Raw genomic sequence first — 18,686 nt, 5'->3', positions numbered from 1 at the left:
GGGCGGGAAATGAACGCAGCGACGAATGAACAGGCAAAGAATGAACGAGGCAAAGAATGATCGGACGCGGAATGAACAAGGTGAAGAATGAATGGGTGAGGAATTAATGGGGCAAGGAATAAACGGGTGAAGAATGAACTGGCAAAGAATGAACGGGTGAGGAATGAACTGGCAAAGAATGAACATGTGAGGATTGAACGGCCAAAGAATAAATGGGTGAGGAATAAACGGGCGAGAAAAAAACGGGCGACGAATGAACAGGCAAGGAATAAACTGGCTAAAAATGAACGGATGAGGAATGACCAGGGGTGGAATAAACGGGAGAGGAATAAATGGGCGACGAATGAGCAGACAAGGAATAAACTGGCTAAAAATGAATGGGCGAGGAATGACCAGGTGTGTAATAAACAGGCAAGGAATGATCCACCAAGGAAAAAATGGGTGAGGAATGAACGGGCGGGGAATAAACAGGCGAGGAATGATCCACTGAGGAATGAACGGGCGCAGAATGAACCAGCGAAGAATAAACGGGCAAGGAATAAATGGGCGGGAATGAACGGGTGAGGAATGAAAGGGCGAGGAATGAACAGGCGGGGAATGATCCGCTGAGGATTGAACGAGCGAGGAATGAACAGGTGACGAATGAAAGGTCAAGGAATAAACAGGCGGGGAATGATCCACTGAGGAATGAACAGGCGGGGAATGATCCGCTGAGGATTGAACGGGCGAGGAATGAACAGGCGGGGAATGATCCGCTGAGGATTGAACGGGCGAGGAATGAACAAGCGGGGAATGATCCGCTGAGGATTGAACGGGCGAGGAATGAACAGGCGGGGAATGATCCACTGAGGATTGAACGGGCGAGAAATGAACAGGCGGGGAATGATCTGCTGGGGATTGAACGAGCGAGGAATGAACAGGTGACGAATGAAAGGTCAAGGAATGAACAGGCGGGGAATGATCCACTGAGGAATGAACAGGCGGGGAATGATCTGCTGAGGATTGAACGAGTGAGGAATGAACAGGCGGGGAATGATCTGCTGAGGATTGAACGAGCGAGGAATGAACAGGCGGGGAATGATTTACTGAGGATTGAACGGGCGAGGAATGAACAGGCGGGGAATGATCTGCCGAGGAATAAACAGGCGGGAATAAATGGGAGAGGAATGATCCATAAACCAATGAACGGGTAAGGTATGAACGGGAGGGGAATGAATGCGCGAGGAGCGTGACAATATCTGGTCCTGAGAGCGGCCAGGGGCTGGCAATGGTGAATGGCGCCCTGGACGTGGCGACATCCTGATGCTTCTTCGCTTTATTTCGTTTCTAGTACAGTAACAGTTCAGTAAAGGACGGTATTAATGCTGCCACTAAAACAAGTCTGTGCAGCATGGAGAAGCAGTCTACTGCTCAGCAGAAAGAATCTCACTACTAGAAAGATTCACTCATCACGGGGGTCTCTTAGGCGTGATCACCAGGAGCTCCAGGACCCCCAGAATCACTAGTGGGGGATAGAGCAAACTCCTGGCTTAGTGAGACGGACGTGGAGCCAGGTGGTCCGGCTCATGGTCATGTAGCGGCCTCCCTGGGGGGCTCCGGAGACCTGGAGCATCTGACTCTTCTGTTCATACAAGGCCGGGGCTGAAAAGCTTCATAGAAAGCGGTGATAATGCGTTGCTTGTTCGGGCGGCCGGCCCTGCACAGCAGTGAGCTCATGCTTCCCGCTCCTCGCCCGCTGCCAGATTTCTTACATTAACAGGTAATTGAGCAGAAAGTAAAACAAGACGACTTCATGTTTATCTGAAGATTCATCTGATTCTCTGCTGCGAAAGAAAAAGCTAAAAAAAAGCAGCGAAAGATTAATTACTGATGGTGAATGCTGCCTGCAGGGGGCGCTGTGCTCGGAGGACTTCTGTCTTTGTTTCTGTAAGGGGTGTGGCTACAGAGTTGTAACATTGTAACATTCTGTGTGTCCTTTTCAGGCTCTTTGTTTTTCTGCACATCCATCTTTGATGTGGTCATAAATCAGCTGAGAAAAGGCAGATAAAAGCGTTACAAACCCTCCCAGCATTTAGTCTGAATGAACTCACTGATGGGGCCTCAGTAAACTCATTCTGCAGCCCTCGATAGAGAATGTAGCACAGAGGCTGTAGAAGGTAAATGGGGCAAATTATTTAATGAAGCTCAATTGCAAAAAAAGATTTTTGTCCTCCCCCCTCCCCCCGTACATTCATTACATAGAACAAATTGTGCCCACAGGGGAGAATGTTTTACACATGTCTAACGTTTCTTACAGCTGAGGTTTTGTTACAGTTGTATCCAGTCTATACAATCCTCTTGGAGATATACAAGTCAGTCCAGTTTTGCATCAAGTTCTCTACATTTTCTCAATCTCTGCTTGCTGTGAATGAATGTGACCTTTGTACAGCCCTAACACTTCTCACAGCTGAGGGGTTGTTGCAATGTATCAGTTTCCTCAATTCTAGATGATCTAAATGCATGAGCAGCACATCTGTTTAGCTGTATTTGTTACAATGTATCAGCTTAGAGTCCAGGACGTTAGCTCACAGATGATTGTCTACACTGCACAGAAGCCCAATTCTTCTACCTCCCTGTCAGTGTGGGGCGCAGCGCTCGCCGGATCCATTACATGGATGCTATTGCCGTTCTATAGCGATGTTCTTCATTTAATGGGGAGAATAGTATGGCATGAACTGTACAGACAAAGCTCTGTATGGGCCCCACTAATGCTCCGCATAGAGCCCCTCACTGTCACCGATAAAGCAATCACTCCACTCCAGCCGTGTGCCCGACCCATGCAGTCTGGATAGTGGGAGACCTGGGCCCCCAGCCTATAGGGCCACACAGACTAAAGCTAAGTTATATCGGCCCCTGCAAAGCGCACAACTCCGCGATACCCAGAGAAAGGCAAAAGACTACAAGCTCAGCATTCGGGGTCACCGGCAGCATGCTGACTGTCTCCTATTAACAACTCAGATATTCTTTTTCTCATCAGAAAATACAAAACCAGCATTAAAAATTCTAAAGTAATGGTCGCACAGTGCCGGTCATAAGTTTGCACACCCCTGGTAATGCCATGGTCTTCCTTGTGCTGATAGTGATGAAGCTGCTGAAAGAAGGTGGCGTATATTGGACACATATATGGGACACATATACGGGACACATATACATGACACATATACAGGACACATATACGGGACACATATACATGACACATATACAGGACACACATACGGGACACATATACGGGACACATATACAGGACACATGTACGGGACACATGTACGGGACACATGTACGGGACACATGTACGAGACACATGTACGGGACACATGTACGAGACACATGTACGGGACACATGTACGGGAAACATGTATGGGACACATGTACGGGACACATGTACGAGACACATGTACGGGACACATGTACGGGAAACATGTATGGGACACATGTACGGGACACATGTACGGGACACATATACGGGATACATGTACGAGACACATGTACGGGACACATGTACGGGACACATGTACGGGACACATGTACGGGACACATGTACGGGACACATGTACGGGACACATGTACGGGACACATGTACGGGACACATATACGGGACACATATACGGGATACATGAGGAATCTGGAGTAGAACATATTCTGAATTTGTCACATGTCTCTTTACTCCATATTTCCATGTATCACTTTGTGATTTTGCTGCCTTTATTCTGTATCTACAATGTGCACATTCCAGTAATAACAAGGAAACCTCTGCATGAACAGGGTGTCCAGATTTTCTACCAGTTCTGTGCATTAGACTTGCTATTTTTTGGCGGGAGCACAGGGACTTTTTGCTGTGTATCCCTGCGGATCAGGACCGGACTCTGACTGGGGACGACGTCTGATCGGAGTCTATGAACTCGGCCATTATTGGATTTACATCTATTTTTGTTTTAATTTTCCCAATTTAATGCAGTTGTCTTTTTGCACCAAATTCTTCATTTAAGTTGCTCCTTTTTCAAACTCTGGTTTCTCCTTGTTCCTGTTTTTTTTCCTCTTTTCGTCATTGTTGAAATTTCGTAATCCAGAAATTTGCAGATGATTCATTATTTGTGACTTTTTTAAAAAAAAATGGAAACATTTTTATATAACTGTATTCAGGTCCTGCGTTTTGACTCATTGTTTTGAATGGCCGAAAATGTTGTGCAAACGTATATATTTTCTTTACTCACTTATATAGCGCCATCATATTCAATAGCACATTACATATTTCATCATTAATATCCCCACTGGGGTCTATAGTCTAAATGTCCTATCAGTATGTCTTTGGAGTGTGGGAGCAAACAAGAGGAAACCCACGCAAACTCCCTGCTGACTTTGTTCTCGTGGGATTTGAGCCCAACCATAGTGTGACAACCCAGCCGTGCTGCCCTATATATAGTAGTGATAACCACTGAGCCACCACGCTGCTCTATATATAGTACAGTGATAACCACTGAGCCACCGTGCTGCTCTATATATAGTACAGTGATAACCAGAGTCACCGTGCTGCTCTATAGTACAGTGATAACCACTGAGCCACCGTGCTGCTCTATATATAGTACAGTGATAACCACTGAGCCACCGTGCTGCTCTATATATAGTACAGTGATAACCACTGAGCCACCATGCTGCTCTATATATAGTACAGTGATAACCAGAGTCACCGTGCTGCTCTCTAGTACAGTGATAACCACTGAGCCACCATGCTGCTCTATATATAGTACAGTGATAACCACTGAGCCACCATGCTGCTCTATATATAGTACAGTGATAACCACTGAGCCACCGTGCTGCTCTATATATAGTACAGTGATAACCACTGAGCCACCATGCTGCTCTATATATAGTACAGTGATAACCACTGAGCCACCATGCTGCTCTATATATAGTACAGTGATAACCAGAGTCACCGTGCTGCTCTATAGTACAGTGATAACCACTGAGCCACCATGCTGCTCTATATATAGTACAGTGATAACCACTGAGCCACCATGCTGCTCTATATATAGTACAGTGATAACCACTGAGCCACCATGCTGCTCTATATATAGTACAGTGATAACCACTGAGCCACCGTGCTGCTCTATATATAGTACAGTGATAACCACTGAGCCACCATGCTGCTCTATATATAGTACAGTGATAACCACTCAGCCACCATGCTGCGGTCCAGAGCACTCAGAAAGAGGTTTTCTTCCAGGATCTGTACTTGGCCGCATTCATCTTTCCTTCAATTGCCACCAGTCATCCTGTCCCTGCCCCCATAGCATGATGCTGCCACCACCATGTCTCACTGTGGGGATGGTATTGGGCAGGTGATGAGCAATGCCTGGTTTTCTCCACACATACCGCTTAGAATTATTACCAAACAGTTCTATCTTCGTCTCATCAGAACAGAGAATCTTATTTCTCATAGTCTGGGAGTCGTTCATGTGTATTTTTGCAAACTCTATGCGGCTTTCATATGTCTTGCACTGAGGAGAGGCTTCCATCGGGCCACTCTGCCATAAAGGCCCGACTGGTGGAGGCTGCAGTGATAGGTGACTTTGTGGAACTTTCTCCCATCTCCCTGCTCCATCTCTGGAGCTCAGCCACAGTGATCTTGGGGTTCTTCTTTACCTCTCACCAAGGCTCTTCTCCCACGATTGCTCAGTTTGGCTGGACGGCACATTCCCTTTTTACTTTTCTTCCGGTCAGCTTTTTATAGGACAGTACAGGAGCTCAGTGGTTAGCACTGTGCTATATATAGGGCAGTATGGTGGCTCTGTGTTTAGCACTGTACTATACAGTGGGTACGGAAAGTATTCAGACCCCTTTACATTTTTCCCTCTTTGTTTCATTGCAGCCATTTGGTAAATTCTCATTAATGTACACTCTGCCCCATCCCCCATCTTGACAGAAAAAAACAGAAATGTAGACAGTTTTGCAAATTTATTAAACAAGAAAAAGTGAAATATCACATGGTCATAAGTATTCAGCCCCTTTGCTCAGACACTCATATGTAAGTCCCTTGCGTTTTTAGCGCTTTTTACATGCTTTTCCAGTGCTTAAAGTCAGATGCGTTTTGATGTTTTAACATAGAAACACTATGAAAAAAGGGAAAAAAAATGAAAACAAATATAATTTATTAAATCATAACGAAAATAGTTATAATTCATATAATTATAGCGGTTTTATACTATTTATCGCTATAATTCCAATAAATTAATATTTTTCATTAATTTAATTGTCGGACTGTGTGTGTGTAAAGGGACATATCATTCCATTATTTTGATGTCAGAAACGCATGTGTTTATGTAGTCCAAAACGCATGTTTTCTGCAGCTAAAAAGCAGGTAAAACGCTGGAATTCTGATGTTTGTTGCTTTTTGCAACTTCTCATCTTCTTCTCTGACTTCAATGTTAGCAAAACGCAGCCCAAATGGCAAACACAATTGACATGCTGCTTCTTTGAACGCTGAGTTTTGCCCAAAATTATGCAAATTAAACACAGCGTTTTGAACTGCAAAGTGCGGACAAGAAATCCCCATTTCCCATACACTTTGCTTGAAAATCAAAACGCATGCCTTTTGGCATGAAAACGCTGCAGTTCAAAACGCAGCTGAAACGCAGGTAAAAACGCAAAGTGCGGACACAGCCTAAGGCTAGCGCCACACATCCGTGCCTCCGGTATGTGTTTGGCATTTTTTACACGTACCGGCGGCACGGAGACACGTTAACCAATGCTACCCTATTGTAGCAGGCACACACACGTAAAACCACACGGAACGTGTGTCCGTGTGCGTTTGTACGTGTGTGCGTTTTTCAAAGCGCTGACATGTCAGTGTTTTCTCCCGCAGCACGGGTGTCACACGGCCCGCACCCGTACCACACGGGTGTAGTGTGGATGCGGTCCCGTGTGACACGCGCCGGAGAAAACACACATGTCAGTGAAAAAAAACAAAAACATTAACTCACCTTCTCCAGCCCTCCTGTCTCTGCCGCTGCTGCCTCTTGCTGCCGACCGCCACTCATTATTCTCATTGAATATTCACTTCACTGCCTGGCAGCAGCAGCAGCGGGGAGACGGCAGGCCTGGAGACCGAGGATCAGCACCACGGACAGCAGCGCGGACATCAGGAAGGACCAGGTGAGTATGTTAATTACCGGTTCTACGTGTGCTATCGCGGATAGCACACGTAGAACACACGTGTCACGCACGTACCAGAGACACGTACTTACCTGCACGCAACACGCAGGGAAAATACGTGTCTCTCGGCACGTGCGTGAATTTCACGTGAGTGTGGCAGAAGCCTTAGTCTGCGTGCCCATGATCAGTGTTTGCAGTGTTTTGGATGTAGCATATGTCAGCTGCGTCTAAAACGCTGCGCTGCACAGTACAAGCACAGTGGATGGATTTCTAGAAATCTGCAAACACTGACCTGTGGTGCGACTTTCCAGACCGCAGCATGTCAATTGTTTGCTGTTGATTCGCATGTTTCCTCCGTAGGGAGAACACAAACGAGAGACCGCAGCGCACAGAACCCTGATCGTGGGCACATACCCTTACTGACACTAACGAGTCATATTGGTGGATTTCCTGAGGAAGAAGTGGAGTAACACTTTGAAACGCGTAGAATTTAACCACCTTGCATTAAACCTTTCTTGGATTTCTGTCATATTTTCAGCAGCACGGTAATAGTTCAACATCCACAGTGTTCCTGAGTTATCATACTGCCCTATACATAGTACAGTCCTAATCACTGAGCCACCGTGCTGAACTATATAAAGTACAGTCCTAATCACTGAGCCACTGTGCTGCCCTATATAAAGTACAGTCCTAATCACTGAGTCACCATGCTGCCCTATATAAAGTACAGTCCTAATCACTGAGTCACCATGCTGCCCTATACATAGTACAGTGCTAATCATTGAGCCACCATGCTGCCCTATATAAAGTACAGTCCTAATCACTGAGCCACCGTGCTGCCCTATATAAAGTACAGTCCTAATCACTGAGTCACCATGCTGCCCTATATAAAGTACAGTCCTAATCACTGAGCCACCGTGCTGAACTATATAAAGTACAGTCCTAATCACTGAGTCACCATGCTGCCCTATATAAAGTACAAACAAAAAGCCAGCACTAACTGTGCACTTCAGCACTAAACATTCCAAACTGTATTTATTATAAAAATTTTGAGATTTTTGGCAAAAAATTGCAATTTCTTGAGCTGCTTCGCCACGTCACGGCAAATCTCATTTAAGGCAGTCCTACACTAAAATATTTTTATAAAATGTGCCATACGGCCTCACATATGAATAGTAGAACTGCTCTTAGCAGCACTCACCTGGTCTATTTCAATCCCGTACCCATGACTGAGTCATGGCTGTGGGCGGGACAGGTCCAAGCAAATGCTGCATGAAGTAAATAGCCTGTGGACAAAGCCTGATGACTCAATGTGAACAGTCACCAACCGCCAAAATCTAGACAGATGGAATACATCCCAAATTGGGGTGCATAGCAAGGTGGAGGTCAACCACCGACCAATTCAATGAAGAAAAAACAAAAAGCCAGCACTAACTGTGCACTTCAGCACTAAACATTCCAAACTGTATTTATTATAAAAATTTTGAGATTTTTGGCAAAAAATTGCAATTTCTTGAGCTGCCTCGCCACGTCACGGCAAATCTCATTTAAGGCAGTCCTACACTAAAATATTTTTATAAAATGTGCCATACGGCCTCACATATGAATAGTAGAACTGCTCTTAGCAGCACTCACCTGGTCTATTTCAATCCCGTACCCATGACTGAGTCATGGCTGTGGGCGGGACAGGTCCAAGCAAATGCTGCATGAAGTAAATAGCCTGTGGACAAAGCCTGATGACTCAATGTGAACAGTCACCAACCGCCAAAATCTAGACAGATGGAATACATCCCAAATTGGGGTGCATAGCAAGGTGGAGGTCAACCACCGACCAATTCAATGAAGAAAAAACAAAAAGCCAGCACTAACTGTGCACTTCAGCACTAAACATTCCAAACTGTATTTATTATAAAAATTTTGAGATTTTTGGCAAAAAATTGCAATTTCTTGAGCTGCCTCGCCACGTCACGGCAAATCTCATTTAAGGCAGTCCTACACTAAAATATTTTTATAAAATGTGCCATACGGCCTCACATATGAATAGTAGAACTGCTCTTAGCAGCACTCACCTGGTCTATTTCAATCCCGTACCCATGACTGAGTCATGGCTGTGGGCGGGACAGGTCCAAGCAAATGCTGCATGAAGTAAATAGCCTGTGGACAAAGCCTGATGACTCAATGTGAACAGTCACCAACCGCCAAAATCTAGACAGATGGAATACATCCCAAATTGGGGTGCATAGCAAGGTGGAGGTCAACCACCGACCAATTCAATGAAGAAAAAACAAAAAGCCAGCACTAACTGTGCACTTCAGCACTAAACATTCCAAACTGTATTTATTATAAAAATTTTGAGATTTTTGGCAAAAAATTGCAATTTCTTGAGCTGCCTCGCCACGTCACGGCAAATCTCATTTAAGGCAGTCCTACACTAAAATATTTTTATAAAATGTGCCATACGGCCTCACATATGAATAGTAGAACTGCTCTTAGCAGCACTCACCTGGTCTATTTCAATCCCGTACCCATGACTGAGTCATGGCTGTGGGCGGGACAGGTCCAAGCAAATGCTGCATGAAGTAAATAGCCTGTGGACAAAGCCTGATGACTCAATGTGAACAGTCACCAACCGCCAAAATCTAGACAGATGGAATACATCCCAAATTGGGGTGCATAGCAAGGTGGAGGTCAACCACCGACCAATTCAATGAAGAAAAAACAAAAAGCCAGCACTAACTGTGCACTTCAGCACTAAACATTCCAAACTGTATTTATTATAAAAATTTTGAGATTTTTGGCAAAAAATTGCAATTTCTTGAGCTGCCTCGCCACGTCACGGCAAATCTCATTTAAGGCAGTCCTACACTAAAATATTTTTATAAAATGTGCCATACGGCCTCACATATTAATAGTTGAACTGCTCTTAGCAGCACTCACCTGGTCTATTTCAATCCCGTACCCATGACTGAGTCATGGCTGTGGGCGGGACAGGTCCAAGCAAATGCTGCATGAAGTAAATAGCCTGTGGACAAAGCCTGATGACTCAATGTGAACAGTCACCAACCGCCAAAATCTAGACAGATGGAATACATCCCAAATTGGGGTGCATAGCAAGGTGGAGGTCAACCACCGACCAATTCAATGAAGAAAAAACAAAAAGCCAGCACTAACTGTGCACTTCAGCACTAAACATTCCAAACTGTATTTATTATAAAAATTTTGAGATTTTTGGCAAAAAATTGCAATTTCTTGAGCTGCCTCGCCACGTCACGGCAAATCTCATTTAAGGCAGTCCTACACTAAAATATTTTTATAAAATGTGCCATACGGCCTCACATATGAATAGTAGAACTGCTCTTAGCAGCACTCACCTGGTCTATTTCAATCCCGTACCCATGACTGAGTCATGGCTGTGGGCGGGACAGGTCCAAGCAAATGCTGCATGAAGTAAATAGCCTGTGGACAAAGCCTGATGACTCAATGTGAACAGTCACCAACCGCCAAAATCTAGACAGATGGAATACATCCCAAATTGGGGTGCATAGCAAGGTGGAGGTCAACCACCGACCAATTCAATGAAGAAAAAACAAAAAGCCAGCACTAACTGTGCACTTCAGCACTAAACATTCCAAACTGTATTTATTATAAAAATTTTGAGATTTTTGGCAAAAAATTGCAATTTCTTGAGCTGCCTCGCCACGTCACGGCAAATCTCATTTAAGGCAGTCCTACACTAAAATATTTTTATAAAATGTGCCATACGGCCTCACATATGAATAGTAGAACTGCTCTTAGCAGCACTCACCTGGTCTATTTCAATCCCGTACCCATGACTGAGTCATGGCTGTGGGCGGGACAGGTCCAAGCAAATGCTGCATGAAGTAAATAGCCTGTGGACAAAGCCTGATGACTCAATGTGAACAGTCACCAACCGCCAAAATCTAGACAGATGGAATACATCCCAAATTGGGGTGCATAGCAAGGTGGAGGTCAACCACCGACCAATTCAATGAAGAAAAAACAAAAAGCCAGCACTAACTGTGCACTTCAGCACTAAACATTCCAAACTGTATTTATTATAAAAATTTTGAGATTTTTGGCAAAAAATTGCAATTTCTTGAGCTGCCTCGCCACGTCACGGCAAATCTCATTTAAGGCAGTCCTACACTAAAATATTTTTATAAAATGTGCCATACGGCCTCACATATGAATAGTAGAACTGCTCTTAGCAGCACTCACCTGGTCTATTTCAATCCCGTACCCATGACTGAGTCATGGCTGTGGGCGGGACAGGTCCAAGCAAATGCTGCATGAAGTAAATAGCCTGTGGACAAAGCCTGATGACTCAATGTGAACAGTCACCAACCGCCAAAATCTAGACAGATGGAATACATCCCAAATTGGGGTGCATAGCAAGGTGGAGGTCAACCACCGACCAATTCAATGAAGAAAAAACAAAAAGCCAGCACTAACTGTGCACTTCAGCACTAAACATTCCAAACTGTATTTATTATAAAAATTTTGAGATTTTTGGCAAAAAATTGCAATTTCTTGAGCTGCCTCGCCACGTCACGGCAAATCTCATTTAAGGCAGTCCTACACTAAAATATTTTTATAAAATGTGCCATACGGCCTCACATATGAATAGTAGAACTGCTCTTAGCAGCACTCACCTGGTCTATTTCAATCCCGTACCCATGACTGAGTCATGGCTGTGGGCGGGACAGGTCCAAGCAAATGCTGCATGAAGTAAATAGCCTGTGGACAAAGCCTGATGACTCAATGTGAACAGTCACCAACCGCCAAAATCTAGACAGATGGAATACATCCCAAATTGGGGTGCATAGCAAGGTGGAGGTCAACCACCGACCAATTCAATGAAGAAAAAACAAAAAGCCAGCACTAACTGTGCACTTCAGCACTAAACATTCCAAACTGTATTTATTATAAAAATTTTGAGATTTTTGGCAAAAAATTGCAATTTCTTGAGCTGCCTCGCCACGTCACGGCAAATCTCATTTAAGGCAGTCCTACACTAAAATATTTTTATAAAATGTGCCATACGGCCTCACATATGAATAGTAGAACTGCTCTTAGCAGCACTCACCTGGTCTATTTCAATCCCGTACCCATGACTGAGTCATGGCTGTGGGCGGGACAGGTCCAAGCAAATGCTGCATGAAGTAAATAGCCTGTGGACAAAGCCTGATGACTCAATGTGAACAGTCACCAACCGCCAAAATCTAGACAGATGGAATACATCCCAAATTGGGGTGCATAGCAAGGTGGAGGTCAACCACCGACCAATTCAATGAAGAAAAAACAAAAAGCCAGCACTAACTGTGCACTTCAGCACTAAACATTCCAAACTGTATTTATTATAAACATTTTGAGATTTTTGGCAAAAAATTGCAATTTCTTGAGCTGCCTCGCCACGTCACGGCAAATCTCATTTAAGGCAGTCCTACACTAAAATATTTTTATAAAATGTGCCATACGGCCTCACATATGAATAGTAGAACTGCTCTTAGCAGCACTCACCTGGTCTATTTCAATCCCGTACCCATGACTGAGTCATGGCTGTGGGCGGGACAGGTCCAAGCAAATGCTGCATGAAGTAAATAGCCTGTGGACAAAGCCTGATGACTCAATGTGAACAGTCACCAACCGCCAAAATCTAGACAGATGGAATACATCCCAAATTGGGGTGCATAGCAAGGTGGAGGTCAACCACCGACCAATTCAATGAAGAAAAAACAAAAAGCCAGCACTAACTGTGCACTTCAGCACTAAACATTCCAAACTGTATTTATTATAAAAATTTTGAGATTTTTGGCAAAAAATTGCAATTTCTTGAGCTGCCTCGCCACGTCACGGCAAATCTCATTTAAGGCAGTCCTACACTAAAATATTTTTATAAAATGTGCCGTACGGCCTCACATATGAATAGTAGAACTGCTCTTAGCAGCACTCACCTGGTCTATTTCAATCCCGTACCCATGACTGAGTCATGGCTGTGGGCGGGACAGGTCCAAGCAAATGCTGCATGAAGTAAATAGCCTGTGGACAAAGCCTGATGACTCAATGTGAACAGTCACCAACCGCCAAAATCTAGACAGATGGAATACATCCCAAATTGGGGTGCATAGCAAGGTGGAGGTCAACCACCGACCAATTCAATGAAGAAAAAACAAAAAGCCAGCACTAACTGTGCACTTCAGCACTAAACACTAAGCACTAAAAACGCTGCGCTGCACAGTACAAGCACAGTGGATGGATTTCTAGAAATCTGCAAACACTGACCTGTGGTGCGACTTTCCAGACCGCAGCATGTCAATTGTTTGCTGTTGATTCGCATGTTTCCTCCGTAGGGAGAACACAAACGAGAGACCGCAGCGCACAGAACCCTGATCGTGGGCACATACCCTTACTGACACTAACGAGTCATATTGGTGGATTTCCTGAGGAAGAAGTGGAGTAACACTTTGAAACGCGTAGAATTTAACCACCTTGCATTAAACCTTTCTTGGATTTCTGTCATATTTTCAGCAGCACGGTAATAGTTCAACATCCACAGTGTTCCTGAGTTATCATACTGCCCTATACATAGTACAGTCCTAATCACTGAGCCACCGTGCTGAACTATATAAAGTACAGTCCTAATCACTGAGCCACCATGCTGCCCTATATAAAGTACAGTCCTAATCACTGAGTCACCATGCTGCCCTATACATAGTACAGTGCTAATCATTGAGCCACCATGCTGCCCTATATAAAGTACAGTCCTAATCACTGAGCCACCGTGCTGCCCTATATAAAGTACAGTCCTAATCACTGAGTCACCATGCTGCCCTATATAAAGTACAGTCCTAATCACTGAGCCACCGTGCTGAACTATATAAAGTACAGTCCTAATCACTGAGTCACCATGCTGCCCTATATAAAGTACAGTCCTAATCACTGAGTCACCGTCCTGCCCTATATAAAGTACAGTCCTAATCACTGAGTCACCGTGCTGAACTATATAAAGTACAGTCCTAATCACTGAGCCACCGTGCTGAACTATATAAAGTACAGTCCTAATCACTGAGTCACCGTCCTGCCCTATATAAAGTACAGTCCTAATCACTGAGCCACCGTGCTGAACTATATAAAGTACAGTCCTAATCACTGAGTCACCGTCCTGCCCTATATAAAGTACAGTCCTAATCACTGAGTCACCATGCTGCCCTATATAAAGTACAGTCCTAATCACTGAGTCACCATGCTGCCCTACATAAAGTACAGTCCCAATCACTGAGTCACCATGCTGCCCTATATAAAGTACAGTCCTAATCACTGAGCCACCATGCTGAACTATATAAAGTACAGTCCTAATCACTGAGTCACCGTGCTGCCCTATATAAAGTACAGTCCTAATCACTGAGCCACCATGCTGCCCTATATAAAGTACAGTCCTAATCACTGAGTCACCATGCTGAACTATATAAAGTACAGTCCTAATCACTGAGTCACCATGCTGCCCTATATAAAGTACAGTCCTAATCACTGAGTCACCATGCTGCCCTATATAAAGTACAGTCCTAATCACTGAGTCACCATGCTGCCCTATATAAAGTACAGTCCTAATCACTGAGTCACCATGCTGCCCTATATAAAGTACAGTCCTAATCACTGAGTCACCATGCTGAACTATATAAAGTACAGTCCTAATCACTGAGTCACCATGCTGCCCTATATAAAGTACAGTCCTAATCACTGAGTCACCATGCTGCCCTATATAAAGTACAGTCCTAATCACTGAGTCACCATGCTGCCCTATATAAAGTACAGTCCTAATCACTGAGCCACCGTCCTGCCCTATATAAAGTACAGTGCTAATCACTGAGCCACCGTGCTGAACTATATAAAGTACAGTCCTAATCACTGAGTCACCGTCCTGCCCTACATAAAGTACAGTCCTAATCACTGAGTCACCGTGCTGCCCTATATAAAGTACAGTCCTAATCAATGAGCCACTGTGGTGCCCTGTATAAAGTACAGTCCTAATCACTGAGCCACCGTGCTGCCCTATATAAAGTACAGTCCTAATCACTGAGCCACCGTGCTGCCCTATATAAAGTACAGTCCTAATCACTGAGTCACCGTGCTGCCCTATATAAAGTACAGTCCTAATCACTGAGCCACCGTGCTGCCCTATATAAAGTACAGTCCTAATCACTGAGTCACCGTGCTGCCCTATGCAGATGTTAAAGTTGTGCGTGACATTTTAATGTAACATGCAATTTGTGCTCTAAAAAATGCATAAAGAAATTAAAACAAAAGCAAAAAGTATTTTTGAGTTTGGATAAAATTCATGAACCCCTGTGCGCTATTTGCCCAGTAGACAATGAATAAAACAATACAAAGAAAAGAAAAGTGAATCAAAATAAATCACAACTGATGAACCTGTAAAAGTGGAGGAGTGTGGAGGAGTGCGGTGGAGTGCGGTGGAGTGCGGTGGAGTGTGGTGGAGTGCGGTGGAGTGTGGTGGAGTGCGGTGGAATGTGGTGGAGTGTGGAGAAATGTGGTGGACGTGGGGTGGAGTGCGGGGGCGGGTACTATTGCGCTGGACATCGCTAGCCGATGCTAGCGATGTTGCAACGTGTAAAGTACCCCTAAGTCTCGGATGGGGCTTACATTGTTAGTCTCATGGGTGGAGCTTAAATTGTTAGTCTCATGGGTGGGGCTTTTATTGTTAGTCTCATGGGTGGGGCTTACATTGTGGGTGGAGCTTTTATTGTTAGTCCCATGGGTGGGGTTTACATTTTTTTGTCTCATGGGTGGGGCTTACATTGTGGGTGGGGCTTTTATTGTTAGTCCCATGGGTGGGGTTTACATTTTTAGTCTCATGGGTGGGGCTTTTATTGTTAGTCTGATGGGTGGGGCTTTTATTGTTAGTCTCATGGGTGGGGCTTACATTGTGGGTGGAGCTTTTATTGTTAGTCCCATGGGTGGGGTTTACATTTTTTTGTCTCATGGGTGGGGCTTACATTGTGGGTGGGGCTTTTATTGTTAGTCCCATGGGTGGGGTTTACATTTTTTGTCTCATGGGTGGGGCTTTTATTGTTAATCTGATGGGTGGGGCTTTTATTGTTAGTCTCATGGGTGGGGCTTACATTGTTAGTCTCATGGGTGGGGCTTATATTGTTAGTCTCATGGGTGGGGCTTACATTGTTAGTCTCATGGGTGGGGCTTACATTGTTAGTCTCATGGGTGGGGCTTACATTGTTAGTCTCATGGGTCAGGCTTACATTGTTAGTCTCATGCACGGGGCTTAAAAAGTATGGTGGTCACCACTACACAAGGAACGTAGTCTCTGAACATTGTGTAACTCACAACGCTTGATAGGAAGGAGATATGGCCACATACATAAACTGGGGATGAATTATTTGGAGTCACCCTTTAGCTATTATTTTTAGCACACAGGTTATATAATTACGATTTTGACGGGGTGGAGCGCCCATTCTAGGGGCCTCGTCTGTAGCTTCGCCATGAACCTCCCGTCACTCTTGTTGGTCGTAGCCGGATAATTGGGAAATATTGAATCCGTGGCGATCATTGTGTTGGCTTCAGCTTAACCCCATTCACCTCTGCAACAAAGGCAGAGATTTATTTATCTTGTCTGACTGTGATCTCAGCACTAATGTTCTCTTTGATTCCTCGGCCCATTCATGTCGTCCCAGCCGGTCGTTCCCGGAGCACTGTACTCCTGTTGGAGTTATTGTGCCGCATTGAAGAATTATCTAAACCCCCACAGAATTTCCGAGCGCAGAGGAGCAGAGCTTGTTATTGCCGCCGCTCGCGGATGAAAAGAACTTTATTTTACCTTTCTGCTTTAACAAATAGAACTCCACGCCGTGGTTTTTTTTTTGTCATTGTGCGGCCGGATAAAAACTCGACATCTTATCTGGTAACGTCGGCGGCATCTTTAAATTTTAATAGATTTTTGCCCCCCTGTAAATGCCGCCTTTCAGCCACCGCGGAGGTTGCTCTCTTTTCTATTGTGCCCATGAAAGTCTTGTGGAGTGAGATTCTCACTGTGACACTTTTGTGTGAGTCAAAATCAAGATTATAGGTAACAGGGAAGAAAAAGAAAGAGAAGAGGAGGTGAGCCCCTTATTTCAGCATTAGAGAAGAATTCACCAGCAGGGATCAGTTCAAGATGGTGACAGACATTAAAGCCACAGACGGAGCCGTGTCACCGGGGTCACTGTGTCAGGACGAGCGCCACAAAAAACGCCATTGTGCCGCTCACACACAGAGACATAAATTTAGGAACAAGCTCTGTCCGGGCTGGAACATACTCCGCTCTGATAAGGACAAAGGCAGGATCCGCGCAAAAGAAGATCCCTCCGAGGCTCACATCGCGGCTTATGCTACATCCGCAAAGTTCAGTATATGATGAGACGGGAGGAAAGATACCGGGGCGACACAGAGGAGGGAGGACCCCAAAACTAACATGTACAATGGAGGGAGGACCCCCGAAACTAACATATACAATGGAGGGCGACACAGAGGAGGGAGGACCCCAAAACTAACATGTACAATGGAGGGAGGACCCCCGAAACTAACATATACAATGGAGGGCGACACAGAGGAGGGAGGACCCCCGAAACTAACATATACAATGGAGGGCGACACAGAGGAGGGAGGACCCCCGAAACTAACATATACAATGGAGGGAGGAGGGAGGACCCCCGAAACTAACATGTACAATGGAGGGCGACACGGAGGAGGGAGGACCCTCGAAACTGACATATACAATGGGGGCGACAGAGGACGATCCCCGAAACTAACATATACAATGGGGGCGACACAGAGGGCGATCCCCGAAACCAACATATACAATGGGGGCGACAGAGGACGATCCCCGAAACTAACATATACAATGGGGGCGACACAGAGGACGATCCCCGAAACCAACATATACAATGGGGGTGACACAGAGGAGGGAGGACCCCCGAAACTGACATATACAATGGGGGTGACACAGAGGAGGGAGGACCTCCGAAATTGACATATACAATGGGGGCGACAGAGGACGATCCCCAAAACTAACATATACAATGGGGGCGACACAGAGGACGATCCCCGAAACTAACATATACAATAGGGGTGACACAGAGGAGGGAGGACCCCCGAAACTGACATATACAATGGGGGCGACAGAGGACGATCCCCAAAACTAACATATACAATGGGGGCGACACAGAGGACAATCCCCGAAACCAACATATACAATGGGGGTGACACAGAGGAGGGAGGACCCCCGAAACTGACATATACAATGGAGGGCGACACAGAGGAGGGAGGACCCCCGAGACTAACATATACAATGGAGGGTGACACAGAGGAGGGAGGACCCCCGAAACTGACATATCCAATGGAGGGCGACACAGAGGAGGGAGGACCCCCGAAACTGACATATACAATAGGGGTGACACAGAGGAGGGAAG

The sequence above is a fragment of the Anomaloglossus baeobatrachus genome, chromosome 5 (assembly GCF_048569485.1).
Source record: "Anomaloglossus baeobatrachus isolate aAnoBae1 chromosome 5, aAnoBae1.hap1, whole genome shotgun sequence".
Lineage (NCBI taxonomy): Eukaryota > Metazoa > Chordata > Amphibia > Anura > Aromobatidae > Anomaloglossus > Anomaloglossus baeobatrachus.
The sequence above is the reverse complement of the archived record's forward strand: the minus strand, read 5'-3'. Positions refer to the sequence as shown.